We start from the raw sequence: 16026 nt of genomic DNA on the forward strand, positions 1-16026 counted from the left end.
TATATATACTTTATTAAAAATAACATCATATGATGTAACCCCACCATGGGGCTTGAACCCACGTCCACAAGGTTAAAAGTCTTGTCCTCTACCAACTAAGCAATGAACCCTTCAATATAATGGATTAAGACTTGTGTACCTTGAAATTTTTGATAGGAGCAATTGGTAGCCCCCAAGGGCCGGCTCATTACGATGTAATGAGTCGGGTATTCAATAAAGTGAGCAAAAAATGACTTTGCATTAGCCCCCAAGTGCCATGGTGCATGCTGGCAGTGACATGGGACTTGCATTTTTGATGTAATCTCAACTTGAATAATGCAGCCCCTCGGGTTGTAAGCCTGCAGCGACTCGGGACTATTCCTTTCATTGTAGAGTAAATCATATCCATTGATAAATACCAGCCATTGCGCTGAAGCGAATTTGAAAACCTTAATCATAATACTGGTTATTGATAACCATAATAAAAAATCCAGCCATGTTGGCTATTAAAGATTTGAGTAGTATAACCTGGTTTGAAAACCGGTTCCTGTGATATTTGATCATATTGTTGGTTTACCAAGCCAGTGTAGTAAGGGTGATAACCCAAAACTTGAGCACTGGTAATTATCATATATTGCCGGCTTGAGAACAAAGCCAGGCCGGGTTAATAAACATAGGTAAATTATATTCATAAAGCATTATAAACCTAAAAAATCAAGAAGGATTTAAATAGTCATAATTGTGGTGTTGTACCGATCAAGAGGGTTTTAAGCTATGGTTCGAATACGACCAAGCCCCCAAGTGATTTCCCAGGTGGCCTTACGCCAATCAAGAGGGTTTAAGCTATGGTTCGAATACGACCAAGCCCCCAAGTGATTTCCCAGGTGGCCTTAGCCAATCAAGAGGTGTTAGCTATGGTTCGAATACGACCAAGCCCCCAAGTGATTTCCCTGGTGGCCTTACGCCAATCAAGAGGTGTTAGCTATGGTTCGAATACGACCAAGCCCCCAAGTGATTTCCCTGGTGGCCTTACGCCAATCAAGAGGTGTTAGCTATGGTTCGAATACGACCAAGCCCCCAAGTGATTTCCCTGGTGGCCTTACGCCAATCAAGAGGTGTTAGCTAGGTTCGAATACAACCAAGCCCCCAAGTGATATTGTGAGTTGTGCTCAAGGGGCACCTATGTTTGAGCTGTGCTTTTGCAACAGACTCTCTTTGGTCCCTTTAATTTTTCCTAAGAACTCGAACTTGCGAGAGATTATTCCTTTGAACCGGAAATTCTTAAACCGGATATTGAGAGCTTCAAAGCTTTGTGGGAGACAGCTTTCCCTTGAGCCGAATTAACCGGAATCCTTTTTTAAGCCGGAAATTTTCTGACGGCCTTTAAATTTGCACCAATATGGCGGTTTAGGGTCCTGCATTAGATAACTTTGCAAGCCGGAGTAATTTCTCTTTTTAAAGAAAGCAATATATAATATAAAAATATACTGGATGGATTTCACCTGATACGCCAGGCCAGTAGTTATCCACCGCGGAGTTGATGATCACCATGGTGAAGCGGAAATCAATCATGGGCGAGTCCGCCGTAGGAGCAGACAGATGAGTCGGCCGCGATATTATAGGCTGGTTCGGACGGGCAAGTTGTCCTCCACGTTGTAAACCTGTGGGGACGCGTGAACTGGCCATCCGTTCATCAGGTAATGTGACACGGAGGAAAATGCCGTTGTAGAATGTTGCTAGTGCGTGCTTTATACCCGCAGTATAACAATAATTTTACCTGTATATAAAACACCAATAGGGCAGTGTAATGGTGCTCAGAGGAATAAAAATGTACTGATAAAATATAGAGAAAGGATAGTACCTGGTATTTTTGTCGGATGAACGCGGACGGTTGCCTTCCTCCCTTCTTTTTTATCCTTACGTAGGTCAGAGAGGCGCCGTCCACGGGCGGCTCAGGAGGCCGTGGTTGATCCATCTTCCAAAGCTTGACGGTAATATCAGTAGCCACAGCGGCTTGGAAAAAGAAGCAGCGCCCCTCAAAGGGCGGCGGCGGCCGGGTTCAGGGACAGCAGCGGTGGCTCATCAAGCGCGTGAACTGGGTGCATAGTTTAAAAATACACAGGCAAAGCGGCAAGATCGCGTCAATGGAGGAGGCCCGGCTGGGCGAACCACAGCAACCTGCTGGTCCGTGGGTGCAACAGTGGCGGGTCGACCCGGAGGCAGCTGGCGTTCTGAGGCCGCACCCACAACCACAGTAGCAGGGGCTCATAGGCGCGTCCCTGATGATGAGGGCCGACGGTTTGGCAGGGACCGCAGCGGTTTGTGGAGGCCCGCGCTCGGCGGTTTGGACGCAGAGGCAACAGCGACTTGAGATGAAGCCTTCTGCCATTAGCAACAATCGGACACACTTGTAAGGACGGTCATGGTGGCTCGGGAACAGCGGCTCAAGGCGACGGTAGCAGCGGAGGAGAAGCGGCCATGGAGGGGCAAACGGCGATGACGACTCCAGCAGGTCTCGGTGGTGGCGGTTCAGGCGCGGCCGGTTTGACGAGGCGACGGTGGATTGTGGACGCGCTCGTGACCACAGCAGCAGAGGCGAGAGACCGCGACGGAGGTGTGGCCGGCTCACGGCTGCGGTGATGAAAAACGGCGGTCTGAACACCGAGGGGGCGGCTCGTGGCCGAGGCATCAAACCGGCAGGGCGGTTTAGCAAGCCTGCAAGTGCAGCAACCCACGATAGTGGTTTGGAGAGAGGCCATGGCAGAGGCATCAAGCCGGCGGGGTGGCTCAAGGTCGAAACATGGTATAGCAGCGGGCGAAGTGACGCGCCGGAGGCGGCGGTTCGTGAGCAGTAGCGGCAACTTGGCCACTGTTAGTTCGTCGGGTGGATAGGCAACCTGCACATCAGCGTGATGGCGCATGTTCGGTTCCAGGTCACAGCGATGTTTTGCTCTGCAGTCAGCAGCAGGCTTTAGCAAGGATAGTAGCAGCTCCAGGAGCGGCTGGTGACGTTGAAGGCACACAAGGCGAGGGCCGGATGGAGTGGCGGGTCAACCGGTGCGCGGTGGAGATGGAGGATAGCGGTGACTTAACAGTGGGTGGCGACTCGGCTTGGTCTGAAGGCAGCTGGCGGAGGCGAAGCCGTTCGGTGGCGGCTCAGGCACGGCGGCAACCAGCGTGGAGATGGCGGCGACTCAGCCGAGGTAGAGCAAGGCCGCAGTGGCGATTCAGAGACGGAGGTTTTGAATTAATCCGGAGTGCGGCGATTCAGAGACAGCGGCGATTCACTGATTCCCTCTTCTTTTCATCGTAGCACAGCGATTCGCTCGCGGAAGAAAACGGTTTAGAGACTCCTCGGCGGCAGGTGGCTCTCAGTCAGACAATGGACAGAGGCGGCAGCAGTAGCTCGACATGGGAGATGGCAAGGTGAATCCAGGGCGGTTTAGCGCGGCTTGAGATTCTCTAGTAGCAAGCGGAGCGAAGCGGCCTGCTGTGACTCAAAACAGAAACCAAAGCTGAGACTTGAGGCCACTTGGCCCAAAGTAAAGCGGCAGAGCGCGGCCGTGTACATCTGGTTTACAAAGTTGACCGCAGCAAAGGCGGTTCACAGCAGCGCGAGGCGCGACGACTCAGAGGCCAGGGTGCAGGTCAACCGTGGCAAAGGACCGGCTCCAACCGCAGACCAAAGGAACTGTCAAGCCATCATTGAGTCCTCCGAGTCATAGCACTGCCGCTCTTTAATTTATTCCTCCAAGTACATCAAAACTGACAGGGACAACCATGGCGGCGAGTTGGTGGTGAAGATGACTCAGCGGTGGTGGCTCGGGGCCGCGAGATCGGCTGATGTAGGGCAGAACCAGCGTTGAAAAACGGGACGACCCGGCGCGGCGGGTTGGTGAGTTGCGTCCGGGTTAAGGGTCAGTTTGGTTCCCTTCCTCACCTCCATGCTTGGATAAAACACTAGCCTGGCCTCGGCCTGAGAAACTCAGAAAAGCTGCCTGACGAGGCTAGACGTGTTTGGATCATGTCCTCTGCCTGGCCAGCTGTAACTACCTGTACCAATCTATAAACAATTGTTGGCCCACATCTGTACATAGCTACCCCCACAAAAAGGTGTCATTAGCACCCCAGGCCAGCACCCAGGCTAGCACCAGGCGTCCAATTCTCGGCGCCTGGGCCAGGCTAATGACTATGCCTGGTGACCCGCCAGGCTAATCAAGATGGCAGATGCTCCAGGCCAGGCTATCATCCATTACCCAGGACATCATCCCAACAACGTCCAGGCCAGAATCAGGCAAGCTCCAGGCCAGGCATAAAAACATGAGGAAGCGAACCAAACTGACCCTAACAGCTTGAGGATTCATGACCCGCTCAAAGAAATAGAGGGATCCGCAGGCAATACGAAGCGCGCGTGACCCGGAGAGTCCGAGGCGGAGACGGTACAGGGAGGCCAAAGCGCCAGGGTCACCACGGGCGGAAGACTGCACAAGCGAGCTGAAGCGACCGTGGACCGACGAGGGCGGCTCAGCCGCGGGGTCGCGGGCAATGTCGTTGGCCGATGGCTGGTTTTTGGAGTTGGCGACTCGGAAGAGGCCGACGGTTTTTTCCATCCTGGTCCGTGTATGTTGATGTATGACACCTTGTACTATTTATTGGCTTGATGGATGTAGTACCAGCATGATCCTGACGTGGCTTCGGGACTTGATCCATCGTATTAAACAACTGATGTTTTGGCTGCAGTGAAAATACTCTGTTGATCTCGGCGATTTGTGCCTCGTTTCGACTGATTTCGGCGAGACTCCGACCTGCATCGACAATGCAAATTAACCCGGCCTCGACGGATCATCTGATCGTGTGCGCTGGCGATCAACGCAACCCTAATTTTCCCTTGATCTTAAATCTTGTACATGTCACTTTGATTGCTCGTCGATGAAGTTATCTTCTGCGCCGGCACTTTTTCATCCGGTACCTCACGAACTTCTTGATCCCTGAAGAAGTCCCTCCAAGAACTCAACACCACCGTGCGCAGGCCCCACGGTGGGCGCCAACTGTCGTGGAATCGTCACGACAGATGTCCTTAGCGTGAGGACTTAGTCGTGAGGCCAATGCATCTATGTGGTAGCTTGAGAGGGGTTGATCGGAACCGAGAGACACAACATAAGACAAGGGTTTAGACAGCTTCGGTCCCCGGGAAACATCATCCGGTAACAACCCTACATGATGTTTGTGGCTAGGTCTCATTATCATCACGAGGGAGTCGCCGTATGTCCGGCTCTCCTAGTTGTGTCTAGCCTTAAGATTATTTCCTCTCCCTCTTGGGGTGCCCTGCCCCTCCTTATATATGTTGAAGGGCGGGTTACATGACTAGTCCTAGTCGACTAGGATTACTTTATTACAAGTGGAGTCCTAGTCTTGCTTCCTTTGTGGGAGAATATTCCTTATGCCTTTCCTCTTAAGCCGGCCCACCATAACATGACCCGGCCTTCTGGGCCTTGGGCCTTGTCATCCATCTGAAACACCCGCCGGGTCACCAATGAGTTTTCAGGCTCGTGAGTCGTCAGACCATGAGCCGCTAGACTCATGAGTCGCCAATCCTCTGGCGGGTTACCAATGAAACGCCAAGTCCCAGCCGGGTCATATATCCGGCCGGGTCATACCCCGGGATATATCCCTGACAAGTGGTGAGAAAAATTCTCTAGTGATATGGTAAATGGATTTTCATAAAGTTTAAATGACACCCTAGACTCACGGGGATGAAATTTAAATCCTTTGACAAATGATTCAGTGAGAGAGTGGTGTTGATCGCACTTATCTGAAATGTAGGGACCGAGACCGGCATTGTGAACATCTTGCTCAAATTCCCCCTTAATGCCCACACGCACCATATAATCATCGCATGGCCATAGGCATGTTTTGGTGGCGGCATCTCGAATGGAACTTTCACTTGGGTCAACATAAGACCGACGAGCGGAGTTGTCACAAGAAGATGCCCCCGAGGATCTCCTCCTTGAAGAAGCCCTTCCAAATAGGTTCATCATGTTCACGTACAATTTTCTGAAATTTTTTGGGTGACAAAAATTTATCAACAAAACTTTGTACAATTGATAGCGACTACTCATAGGGATACATAGAGGCCATAGCAAACATTTAAACTACTTAGAACTCTGAGAATTCAACATGCAAGCTCATCTACAGCAACACCAAGAGTAGCTAATTATTCAAAATATAAACCACTAAACAAAAACTAATTAGACAAACGGTGGAGTCACATACCAAGCAGCAATCCCCCAAAACAGTTTCAGAAACGGAGCTTCGAGCAAAGAGATCAAAATCTGCGGGTTTGAGAGCAAGAACACGAGAGAGAGAGCAATGGAGATTTTTTCTGGAGGTAAGTGAGGATGTGGTGTGAAGGGATAAGTGAGGGGGACACGTGGGGACCACAACCCACTAGGGCGCGCCCAGGTGGGTTGTGCCCACCTGGTGCACCTCCCTCTGATATTATTTGCACCAGAAATTCTTAAATATTCAGAAAAAAAATCATATCAAATTTTCAGGGCATTCTGAGAACTTTTATTTTTGGGTCATTTTTTATTGCACGGGAAATTCAGAAAACAGACAAAATATGGCATTTTATTTTATTTAACTAATAAAAACAGAAAATAAAAGGTATGGACAGAAGGTAGTGCTTACTAAATTCATCAACTTCATACCTCCCAAAAATGATCCATTAATAAGGTTGATCATGTCTTATTAACAACCACTTTCGATTAGCATGAAACCGAAGAACTTTCGTAAATCACTAAGTTACCTCAACGGGGATGTGAATATCCCCAACAATAAGCATTTCATATTTCTTTTTAACAGTAGGTAGGGGTAGTTGAAAACTTCCAATACTGATTGTCAGAGATTTTTCAATAACATTAATACCATTCACTTGGAATTGTTTCTTCAGAAAGTGCACAGTATGCTCATTACCATTGATATGAAAAGTGATCTTGCTTTTATTGCAATCAATAACAGCCCCTGCAGTATTCAAGAAGGGTCTACCAAGGATAATCGACATGTTCTCGCCCTCGGGCATCTCAAGTATAACAAAGTCAGTCAAAATAGTAACATTAGCAACAACAACGGGCACATCCTCACAGATACCGATAGGTACGGCAGTTGATTTATCAGCCATTTGCAAAGATATTTCAGTAGGTGTGAGTTTATTCAAATCAAGTCTTTTATATAAAGAGAAAGGCATAACAATAACACCAGCTCCTAAATCACACAAAGCAGTTTTCACATAATTTCTTTTGATGGAGCAAGGTATAGTTGGTATTCCCGGATCTCCAAGTTTTTTAGGTACTCCATCTTTAAAAGTATAAGTAGCAAGCATGGCGGAGATTTCAGCTTCCAGTATTTTTCTCTTATTGGTGATGATGTCTTTCATGTACTTTGCATAAGGAGGCATTTTAAGGATATCAGTCAAACGAGTACGCAAAAAGACTGGCCTCGGCATTTCAGCAAAGCATTCAAATTCTTCATCATCTTTCTTTTTAGTTGACTTAGGTGGAAAGGGCATAGGTTTTTGAACCCACGGTTCTCTTTCTTTACCGTGTTTTCTAGCAATGAAGTCTCTTTTATCATAACGTGTATTCTTGGGTTGTGGGTTATCAAGATCAACAGCTGGTTCTATTTCAACATCATTATCTGGTTCTTTTTCATTTGCTTGAGTATTTTCATGAACCTCATCATTATCTTTTTCATTATCAGAAGGTGAGTGTTCACTACCAGGTTGAGTTTCAGCATCAGAGATAGAAATTTATTATTATTATCAGGAGGTTTTTCTACTACAGGTTCACTAGAAGCATGCAAAGTCCTATCATTTTTCTTTTTCTTCTTTTTTTAGAAGGACTAGGTGCAGTGGTGTTGTTCCTTTGTGAATTTTGTTCAATTCTTTTTGGGTGTCCCTCAGGATAAAGTGGTTCCTGAGTCTTTTACCTCCTCTAGTTGCAACCCTAACAGGAAAGTCATGTATGTTGTTATTCATTTCATCAAGCAATTCTCTTTGTGATTTAGCAACTTGTTCTAACTGAGTTTGAACCATATAAGCATGCATCCCCACACCTCTAACATCATTTGAGATTCTAAATAACAAGTCACTCAAGCAAGCAATCATATCAGAATTGTATTTCGGTTGTTTCATATCATCTGCATTGAAGTGATCTTGCTTTCTAATATAATTCTCAAACTCATAAAGGCATTGGCTAGGGTGCATATTGTGAGGGTTGTCATTATCATTGAATTTCATTAGAGAAATTACCTCTACCACCTTAGGCAGTGGTGGTGTATTAAGCCCATGTATTTCTTCAATGGGAGGTAAATTTTTAACATCCTCGGCTTTAATACCTTTTTCTTTCATAGATTTCTTTGCTTCTTGCATATCTTCATATACCCCTCTTCTTCGGAGTGGGTTTAGGCGGTGGTTCGGGAAGAGTCCAATCATCATAATTTTTCAATATGTTATTCAATAATTCTTCAGCTTGTCCAACAGTTCGTTCCCTGAAAACACAACCAGCACAACTATCTAGGAAGTCCCTAGAAGCATCGGTTAGTCCATTATAGAACATATCAAGTATTTCATTTTTCTTAAGAGGATGATCAGGCAAAGCATTAAGTAACTGGCAAAGCCTCCCCCAAGCTTGTGGGAGACTCTCTCTTCTTTAGTTTGCACAAAGTTAAATATTTCCTGTAAAGCAGCTTGTTTCTTATGAGCAGGAAAATATTTTTCAGAGAAGTAATAGATCATATCCTGGGGACTACGCACACAACCAGGAGCAAGAGTATTGTACCAAGCTTTAGCATCACCTTTTAATGAGAACGGAAATAATTTGAGAATAAAATAATAACGAGTCTTCTCATCATGAGTAAAAAGGGCGGCTATATCATTCAACTTAGTAAGATGTGCCACAATAGTTTCAGTTTCATAACCATGGAAAGGATCAGATTCAACCAAAGTAATTAACTCTGGGTCGACAAAGAACTCATAATCCTTATCATCAATAAACATAGGTGAAGTAGCAAACTTAGGATCATATTGCATTCTAGCATTCAGAGATTTTTCTTTATACTTGCATAATAATTTCTCTAGATCATCTCTATCCTTACAAGCAAGAATATCTCTAGTTGTCTCCTCATTCATAACATAACCTTGTGGTACCTTAGGCAATTCATATCTAGGAAGGCTAGTTCTAGCAGGTGTTTCAGGAGTGTCAGATTCAAGCTCATCATCAGATTCAACAACATCATGTTGTATTACTCTAGCAATTTGTTCATCAAGAAAATCACCAAGTGGCACATCATCATCATCAAGCAACTAGCATCATTCATAGTAGAAGTAGCATCATCAATAACCTGCGACATATCAGGATTAATAGCATGTGGTGGTGTTGCAAGTTACTTATAACAGAAGGTGAATCTAAAGCAGAACTGGATGGCAGTTCCTTACCTACCCTCGTCTTAGAGGGATAAATGTTAGTCTTAGCATCCTTCAGATTCTTCATAGTGATAGATTGATAATAATCCCAAGTGACTCAACAAATATAGCTATGGTCCCCGGCAACGGCGCCAGAAAAAGGTCTTGATAACCCACAAGTATAGGGGATCGCAACAGTTTTCGAGGGTAGAGTATTCAACCCAAATTTATAGATTCGACACCAGGGGAGCCAAAGAATATTTGCAAGTATTAGTGGCTGAGTTGTCAATTCAACCACGCCTGGAGATTAATTATCTGCAGCAAGTGATCATAGCAAAGTAATATGATAGTTTTGATAATAGTAGCAACAACAATAGTAATGGTAACAGTGATAGCAGTGATTTTGTAGCAAGTGCAACAGTAACGGTAGCAGTAGTAACTTAGCAAGAACAATATAAGATAAATTCATAGGCATTGGATCGGTAATTTGTTGGATAATATTCATCATGTGACAGTCATAACCTAGGGCGCTACGGCACTAGCTCTAGTTCATAAATATAATGTAGGCATGTATTCCGTAAATAGTCATACGTGCTTATAGAAAGAACTTGCATGACATCTTTTGTCCTACCCTCCCGTGGAAGCGAGGTCCAATTGGAAACTAAGGGATATTAAGGCCTCCTTTCAATAAAGAATCGGAACAAAGCATTAACACACGGTGAATACATGAACTCCTCAAACTACGGTCATCATCGGGAGTGGTCCCGACTATTGTCACTCCGGGGTTGCCGGATCATAACACGTAGTAGGTGACTATAACTTGCAAGATCGGATCTATAACATGGATATAATGGTGATAACATAAACGCTTCAGATCTGAAATCATGGCACCCGGGCCTAAAGTGAAAAGCATTAAGCATGGCAAAGTCATAGCAACATCAATCTCAGAACATAATGGATACTAGGGATCAAGCCCTAACAAAACTACCTCGATTACATGATGAATCTCATCCAACTCCTCATCGACCAGCGAGCCTACAAAGGAATTACTCACTCCCGATGGGGAGCGTCATGGAATTGGCGACGGAGAAGTGTTGATGATGACGAAGAACGAAGACCCCCCTCTCCAGAGCCCCAAACGGACTCCAGATCTGGCCTCCCGATGAAGAACAGGAGATGACGGCGGCTCTGTCTCGTGGATCACGATAATTCTTTCCCCTTATTTTTTTATGGAAAAATAGGATTTTATAGCGTTGGTTTTAGGGTTTGCAGGGCCACCTGGTGGGGACAACCCACCTGGGCGCGCCTGGGGGGCAGGCGCGCCCTGGTGGGTTGTGCCCACCCAGGTGCCCCCCTCAGGTGGCTCTTGGCTGCAGAAAGTCTCTTTATTGATAAAAAAATCCACGCAAAGTTTCATTCCATTCCGAGAACTTTTATTTCTGCACAAAAACAACACCATGGTAGTTCTGCTGAAAACAGCGTCAGTCCGGGGTTAATTTCATTCAAATCATACAAATTAGAGTCCAAAACAAGAGGAAAAGCGTTAGGAAAAGTAGATACGTTGGAGACGTATCACGGGGTTGTCACGCCAACCATGCTTCTACAACTATTGCTACCGTTTAGCGATAACGTAAAGCATTACATAGCACTTAATGATTGACACATATGTCATTTTAACATATAATGAGGCTAGCCAACTTGCCTCCAGATAGCTCCCTCGCGCGCAGCCCTTTATAGCCGTCTGATCTGGCCTTCGGCGTGTCTAAACCGTTGGATATTTGCCTTACGGTCAAATCTTTTTCACCTCACGGTTGTTTTTCGTGTCCAATGACGGGTGGGCTCGCCTCGAGCTTGCATTGGCTGGGTCAACCCCGCGCTTATGCGAGAGGTTTTTGCCCAATCCACGCCTCACGCGCCGCATTGACCTGCTTGCCCAATCCCCTCGTCCCACACCAGCTGAACCCTAGCCCCCTTTCCCCGATACCCACAGCAGCCGCCTCCTCTCCATTCCCCCAGGCCGCCGGCCTTGCCTCTTCGCTCGTCTCCTCCTCTCCTCTTCCATGCCACCATGGTTCCAGATTGGGCGCAGGTCGCCGTCGTGCAAGAGCAGGGCATCGGGGTCTTCGCGGAGGAGTGGAGGGGGAGGATGCGGAGGACAGGGCGAAGGAGGTGGCTGGCGAGGAGGACAAGCAGCAGGGAGAAGGAGAAGGGTGATAGCTCGCACACCGTCCTCCTCCCCGCGGCGGTTGGCTGGTTGACTCGTCGCGCCAACGCGTCCTCACCTCCTTAGCGCCATGAGAGGCGCGGCCTCTGCCTCTGGAAGAAGCAGCAGGGATTGGTGGAGCATCGAATGCGGTCGGGGTCAACGGTTGAGGGAGGGTCGCCCACCGGAGCAGCAGGAGAAAGACTTTGAGGTGGTTCAGATTTGCCTCTACATCCTTTCTCTCTTTTCCTAGGTTTTGATCTCCTGTACATATTTTGGCCACCTAAGTTCTATCCGCTCTCTGTCAATTTCAGTGAAGCTGCATCATCCAACATAGCGAGATGAAGTACTCAGAAAAAATCGCAGCAAGTGCGATTGATACTCAGGGAATTGATCTGATTCTGAATCTTCCCTTCTTCCGGTACTTATTTCACACTCTCTCTGATTGGTCAATGTGCTATGCAAATCTGTTTGATATATGGATTAAATTTGCTTTTGTACATGTCTGCATCGTACTTAATGTTATTCCCTTCTGAATTAGCAAGATTTAGACGATAATTCACAACAATGTCAATGTTAGGTTTGATTCACCACCAGTGCTCTTTAGTTTACAAAGGGTTTTTAATTCAGCATTCAACTCCGCCTTCGTCAGTATAAAAAATTCATAAAGAGATTTGGTCTCTTCTTTATTATCTCGGTGCATTATGTACTATGCATGGCACTAACCGTGAGTATTTTTGCCAGTCAGTATGCATTGGTCTACTTTGGATCTTTTTTGTCTTACTTTATACTTGTTTTGCTATTTGTCGTGTATGCACATGATTTGGATTGATCTACTTAGAAGCATGAGTTTATGAAAATTAATATCTACTAGGATTGCTCTGCTCCTGTTGACATGCGATGGCAATTGTGACATGACAGAGTTGTCTGAAGTGGAATGGATTGTCGTCACCTTTGACTAAGCTGTCGAGCCCAAGAACTGTGGCAGACTGGTGGCCCAGTTGTTCAACTTCTCAACACCGTTTAATTTTGTCTTTGGCTGTCCTTGCATCCACTCAGCAGAGAACTATCTATACTGAATTTCTGCTCTAGATAACTTATACTCATATAATTTATCTCTAATACCCAGTCCAAAACATTAGTTTCAAAATGTAACTCTTTGCAGCCCTAATTTGACAGTACTTTGAGTGTTCTATAGGAACAGGAGTGAGCAAAGACGAAGTCACCTGAGACGGGAAAAAACAGAAGTATATGTTAATAACCAGATTTTCAACTTTTGTTGACCTTTTATTTTAACTGAATGATATGTTCTAGCATTTGAGCTACTAATCATAAATATTCAGTCGGCTATCCGTAAGACGCCACATGTTCTTAGCTGCTATATTTTATACCTGAAATTATTTTCTAAGTCCACATAACGAAGGCAGAAGTCATGAAAATTATGAAAGCCTTTTTGAAAAAATGAAATTACAGAAAGGATCTTGGAAAAAAGAATTACTTGTGAACAATCATTTTGACTGATGAGCTGATCTCTGCCTAATGAATCCACTGAGAGATTGGAGAGCTTTTCTGCTGCATGAGAAAGAGCCACAGATGGCCGACTAATACCCATTATAGCAGGATTCTGCATATGATGTGCATACACAAGGTGCCGCTGGGTGATACGGCAGTTCTCTGAACATAGAATACTAGATTAAAGCACTCACAGTATTTCTTCAGGCACTCAGATCTCTTGCAGTGGCACCCCTTTGTATGCTTACCCACAGGAGGGCCTTCTGCCAGTTTGCATGATAAAAATACAAGTGATTGTTTGAAAATATACATTGTGCTCTACCTCGCCGTTCTGGGCTGCATGTGGAGGGATATTCCCAATTTTGGGCATAAAGGCCACAGGGTTTCTTTCAAGGCACTAGGCAATCACGAATAGCTCATATATTCAGGGTATGCGCCCCTTGTGCTATATTTATAGCAGGTTGTACTCGGCATATATTGTGAGATTTAATCTGGTAGAGAAGAAGGACCGAGATAGTCTGGTCTTACCTACATATATGAGTCGTTATTGAGGACTGAGCATCAAGCGTGATTCCGTTTCCAGTCCATGTAGATTAGGCATTGGACGACTTAGCTAGAAACTTTATAGGTTTTTAGTATATATATCTTCAGTTATGTTGTCATGATTTGCTTCTTCTGAACCTTGATAATACTATCCTGGATTTGTGACAACAGTCTACAAATTTTTCCCTTTATTTTTTATCATTGTGAAGAACAAATCTACAAAATTCAACTGGTTGTGAACTCATCAAGTACGAGACCTCTGTCTAATATCATTTCTGCAGGTCAAACTTGAAAGGATGTCAGCCGATTGCTTTTCCAAAACTGATGTTTCATGTCTTGAAACTTTCCCCATTTTTCTTTTCAGAGGACAAAGGACATCCGGATTAGTTAGCTTCTTTTTACAGTTCCTATCCATTGAACTATATGCAGTTTTCAGCTAGACCTCGTTTTACAGTGCCTATCCATTGAACTATATGCAGTGTCAACAAACATTGTGAGATGCGATGGCTGCAATGGTGGGGCCAAACAATCCTACGGCAGCAGCAATAGTCATCCCATGATAAATCTCTGTTAAGTGCTCCTTTCTCTTTACCTCTTTACTCCCGTGTCTCTGATTTTGATGTCATAGTCTATGTTTTTAGCTAGACACCGTGTTTGCGGATTTCATAAAGAAGGGTAGATGAAGAAGCTATCAGAAGATTTTGTTGAACGAAACTTGCATTCTGATGTTACGAGTGTAGAAATATATTCTGCATTTTTAGGAAATTAGATAATAGGACCTGCTAAAGGAGAACTTTGGTTAAGCTATTTCTTTATTTGTTTGTGCAACCAACCTTATTTGGTTCTGATTGGAAGATAATACGACCGGCTAAAGGAGATCTTTGGTAAAATATGTCTTTATTGCAACCATGCTTATTTGGTTGTGACGAGCTAAAGTATTGAAGTATATGCAGTGTCAACAAACAGCGTGAGATGATATAGCTGCAATGGTGTGGGGCCAAACAATCCTACGGCAGCAACAATAGTCAGCCCACAATAAATCTCTGTTAAGTGCTCCTTTCTCTTTACTTCTTTACTCCTGTGTCTCTGATTTTGATTTCATAATCTATGTTTTTAGCTAGACACCATGTTTGCGGATTTCATAAAGAAGGGTAGATGAAGAAGCTATCAGAAGATTTTGTTGAACAAAACTTGCATTTTGATGTTACGAGTGTAGAAATATATTCTGCATTTTTAGGAAATTAGATAATAGGACCTGCTAAAGGAGAACTTTGGTCAAGCTATTTCTTTATTTGTTTGTGCAACCAACCTTATTTGGTTCTGATTGGAAGATAATACGACCGGCTGTACAAACTTCTATTGAGTAAAGCTCATTGTTAAGTTCAGATATAATTATGTGTCTCGAATTCTTGTTATTTTTCATTTCTTATGTGAAATAAATCATCAGTGGCATACTTGGTTTCCCATATTGTTTTTGGTTATTGATTTAAAGTGACCTTTTCTGATTTTGCAAACCAGAGGGGTTGTTCCAGTTATAAATCTATATTGCTACTTCTTTTGGCTGCTATAAAATGCTAAGCACAAATTGTTGCAATATTAGTTCTTAACTTCATGAGCAATGAATGTAATATTTTACCGGAGATCATACTCACCGACGACACCGTACACAATACAATGTTGATTACAATGCCCTTTGTAGCGCCATCATTGGACAGTTTCTCCCGACCTTTAACCTATGTGTAGAATGTGGAAACAATTGAGGATAGGGTGGCTATCCCTATATCACAGGTCTGACGGTGCATCAGGAATTGCCATGTAGTTGCATGTCTGTCAAGAGTCTAAGCATGTGAAAGTTGGGTTACCTCTATATTTGTAAGAGTTGGAACTTGGTACGGTTTTGCTAAATAAGATGATAGCTCGCGTTTTCTGGATGACCCAATGCTTCTTTGGTGAAATTTGATCAGTCTTACATATACATTTGAAATATTATGTTGTATACAGTTCATCAGGCACTGGAATTTGCCGGACATCAGAAGCTATCGGCACTTTCGTCTGAGCTGCTGTCCGAACGTTCGTCAGAGCTACTATCAGCACTTCCATCGGAACTAATATCCACAGGAGATCTCCTCATGCTCAGCCGTGGCAGAAACCTATGGAATCATGGATTTTCAATCAAAACAGCCTAATAAAGGCACATTAATATGCCAGCGTAAAAATCCGGCACATCATATACCCATGGAAATGCGGTTGAAAAAGCAAGATCGAATCGCAACCTAATCAACCTATACACCAATAACCATTGGAATAACTACAAGGATTTATTTGCATC

General features: G+C 44.7%; 1 long non-coding RNA gene across 1 annotated transcript; it reads left to right on the plus strand.

Annotated features, from left to right (window-relative positions):
• Positions 1–11383: 11383 nt before the first annotated feature.
• On the plus strand, positions 11384–15089 carry LOC120965133 (uncharacterized). Its single transcript, XR_012184820.1, has 3 exons — positions 11384–11853; positions 11957–12063; positions 12564–15089. It is a non-coding gene; the product is annotated as an uncharacterized lncRNA (long non-coding RNA).
• Positions 15090–16026: the final 937 nt, after the last annotated feature.

The sequence above is a fragment of the Aegilops tauschii genome, chromosome 5, assembly GCF_002575655.3.
Source record: "Aegilops tauschii subsp. strangulata cultivar AL8/78 chromosome 5, Aet v6.0, whole genome shotgun sequence".
NCBI classification, from domain to species: Eukaryota; Viridiplantae; Streptophyta; class Magnoliopsida; order Poales; family Poaceae; genus Aegilops; species Aegilops tauschii.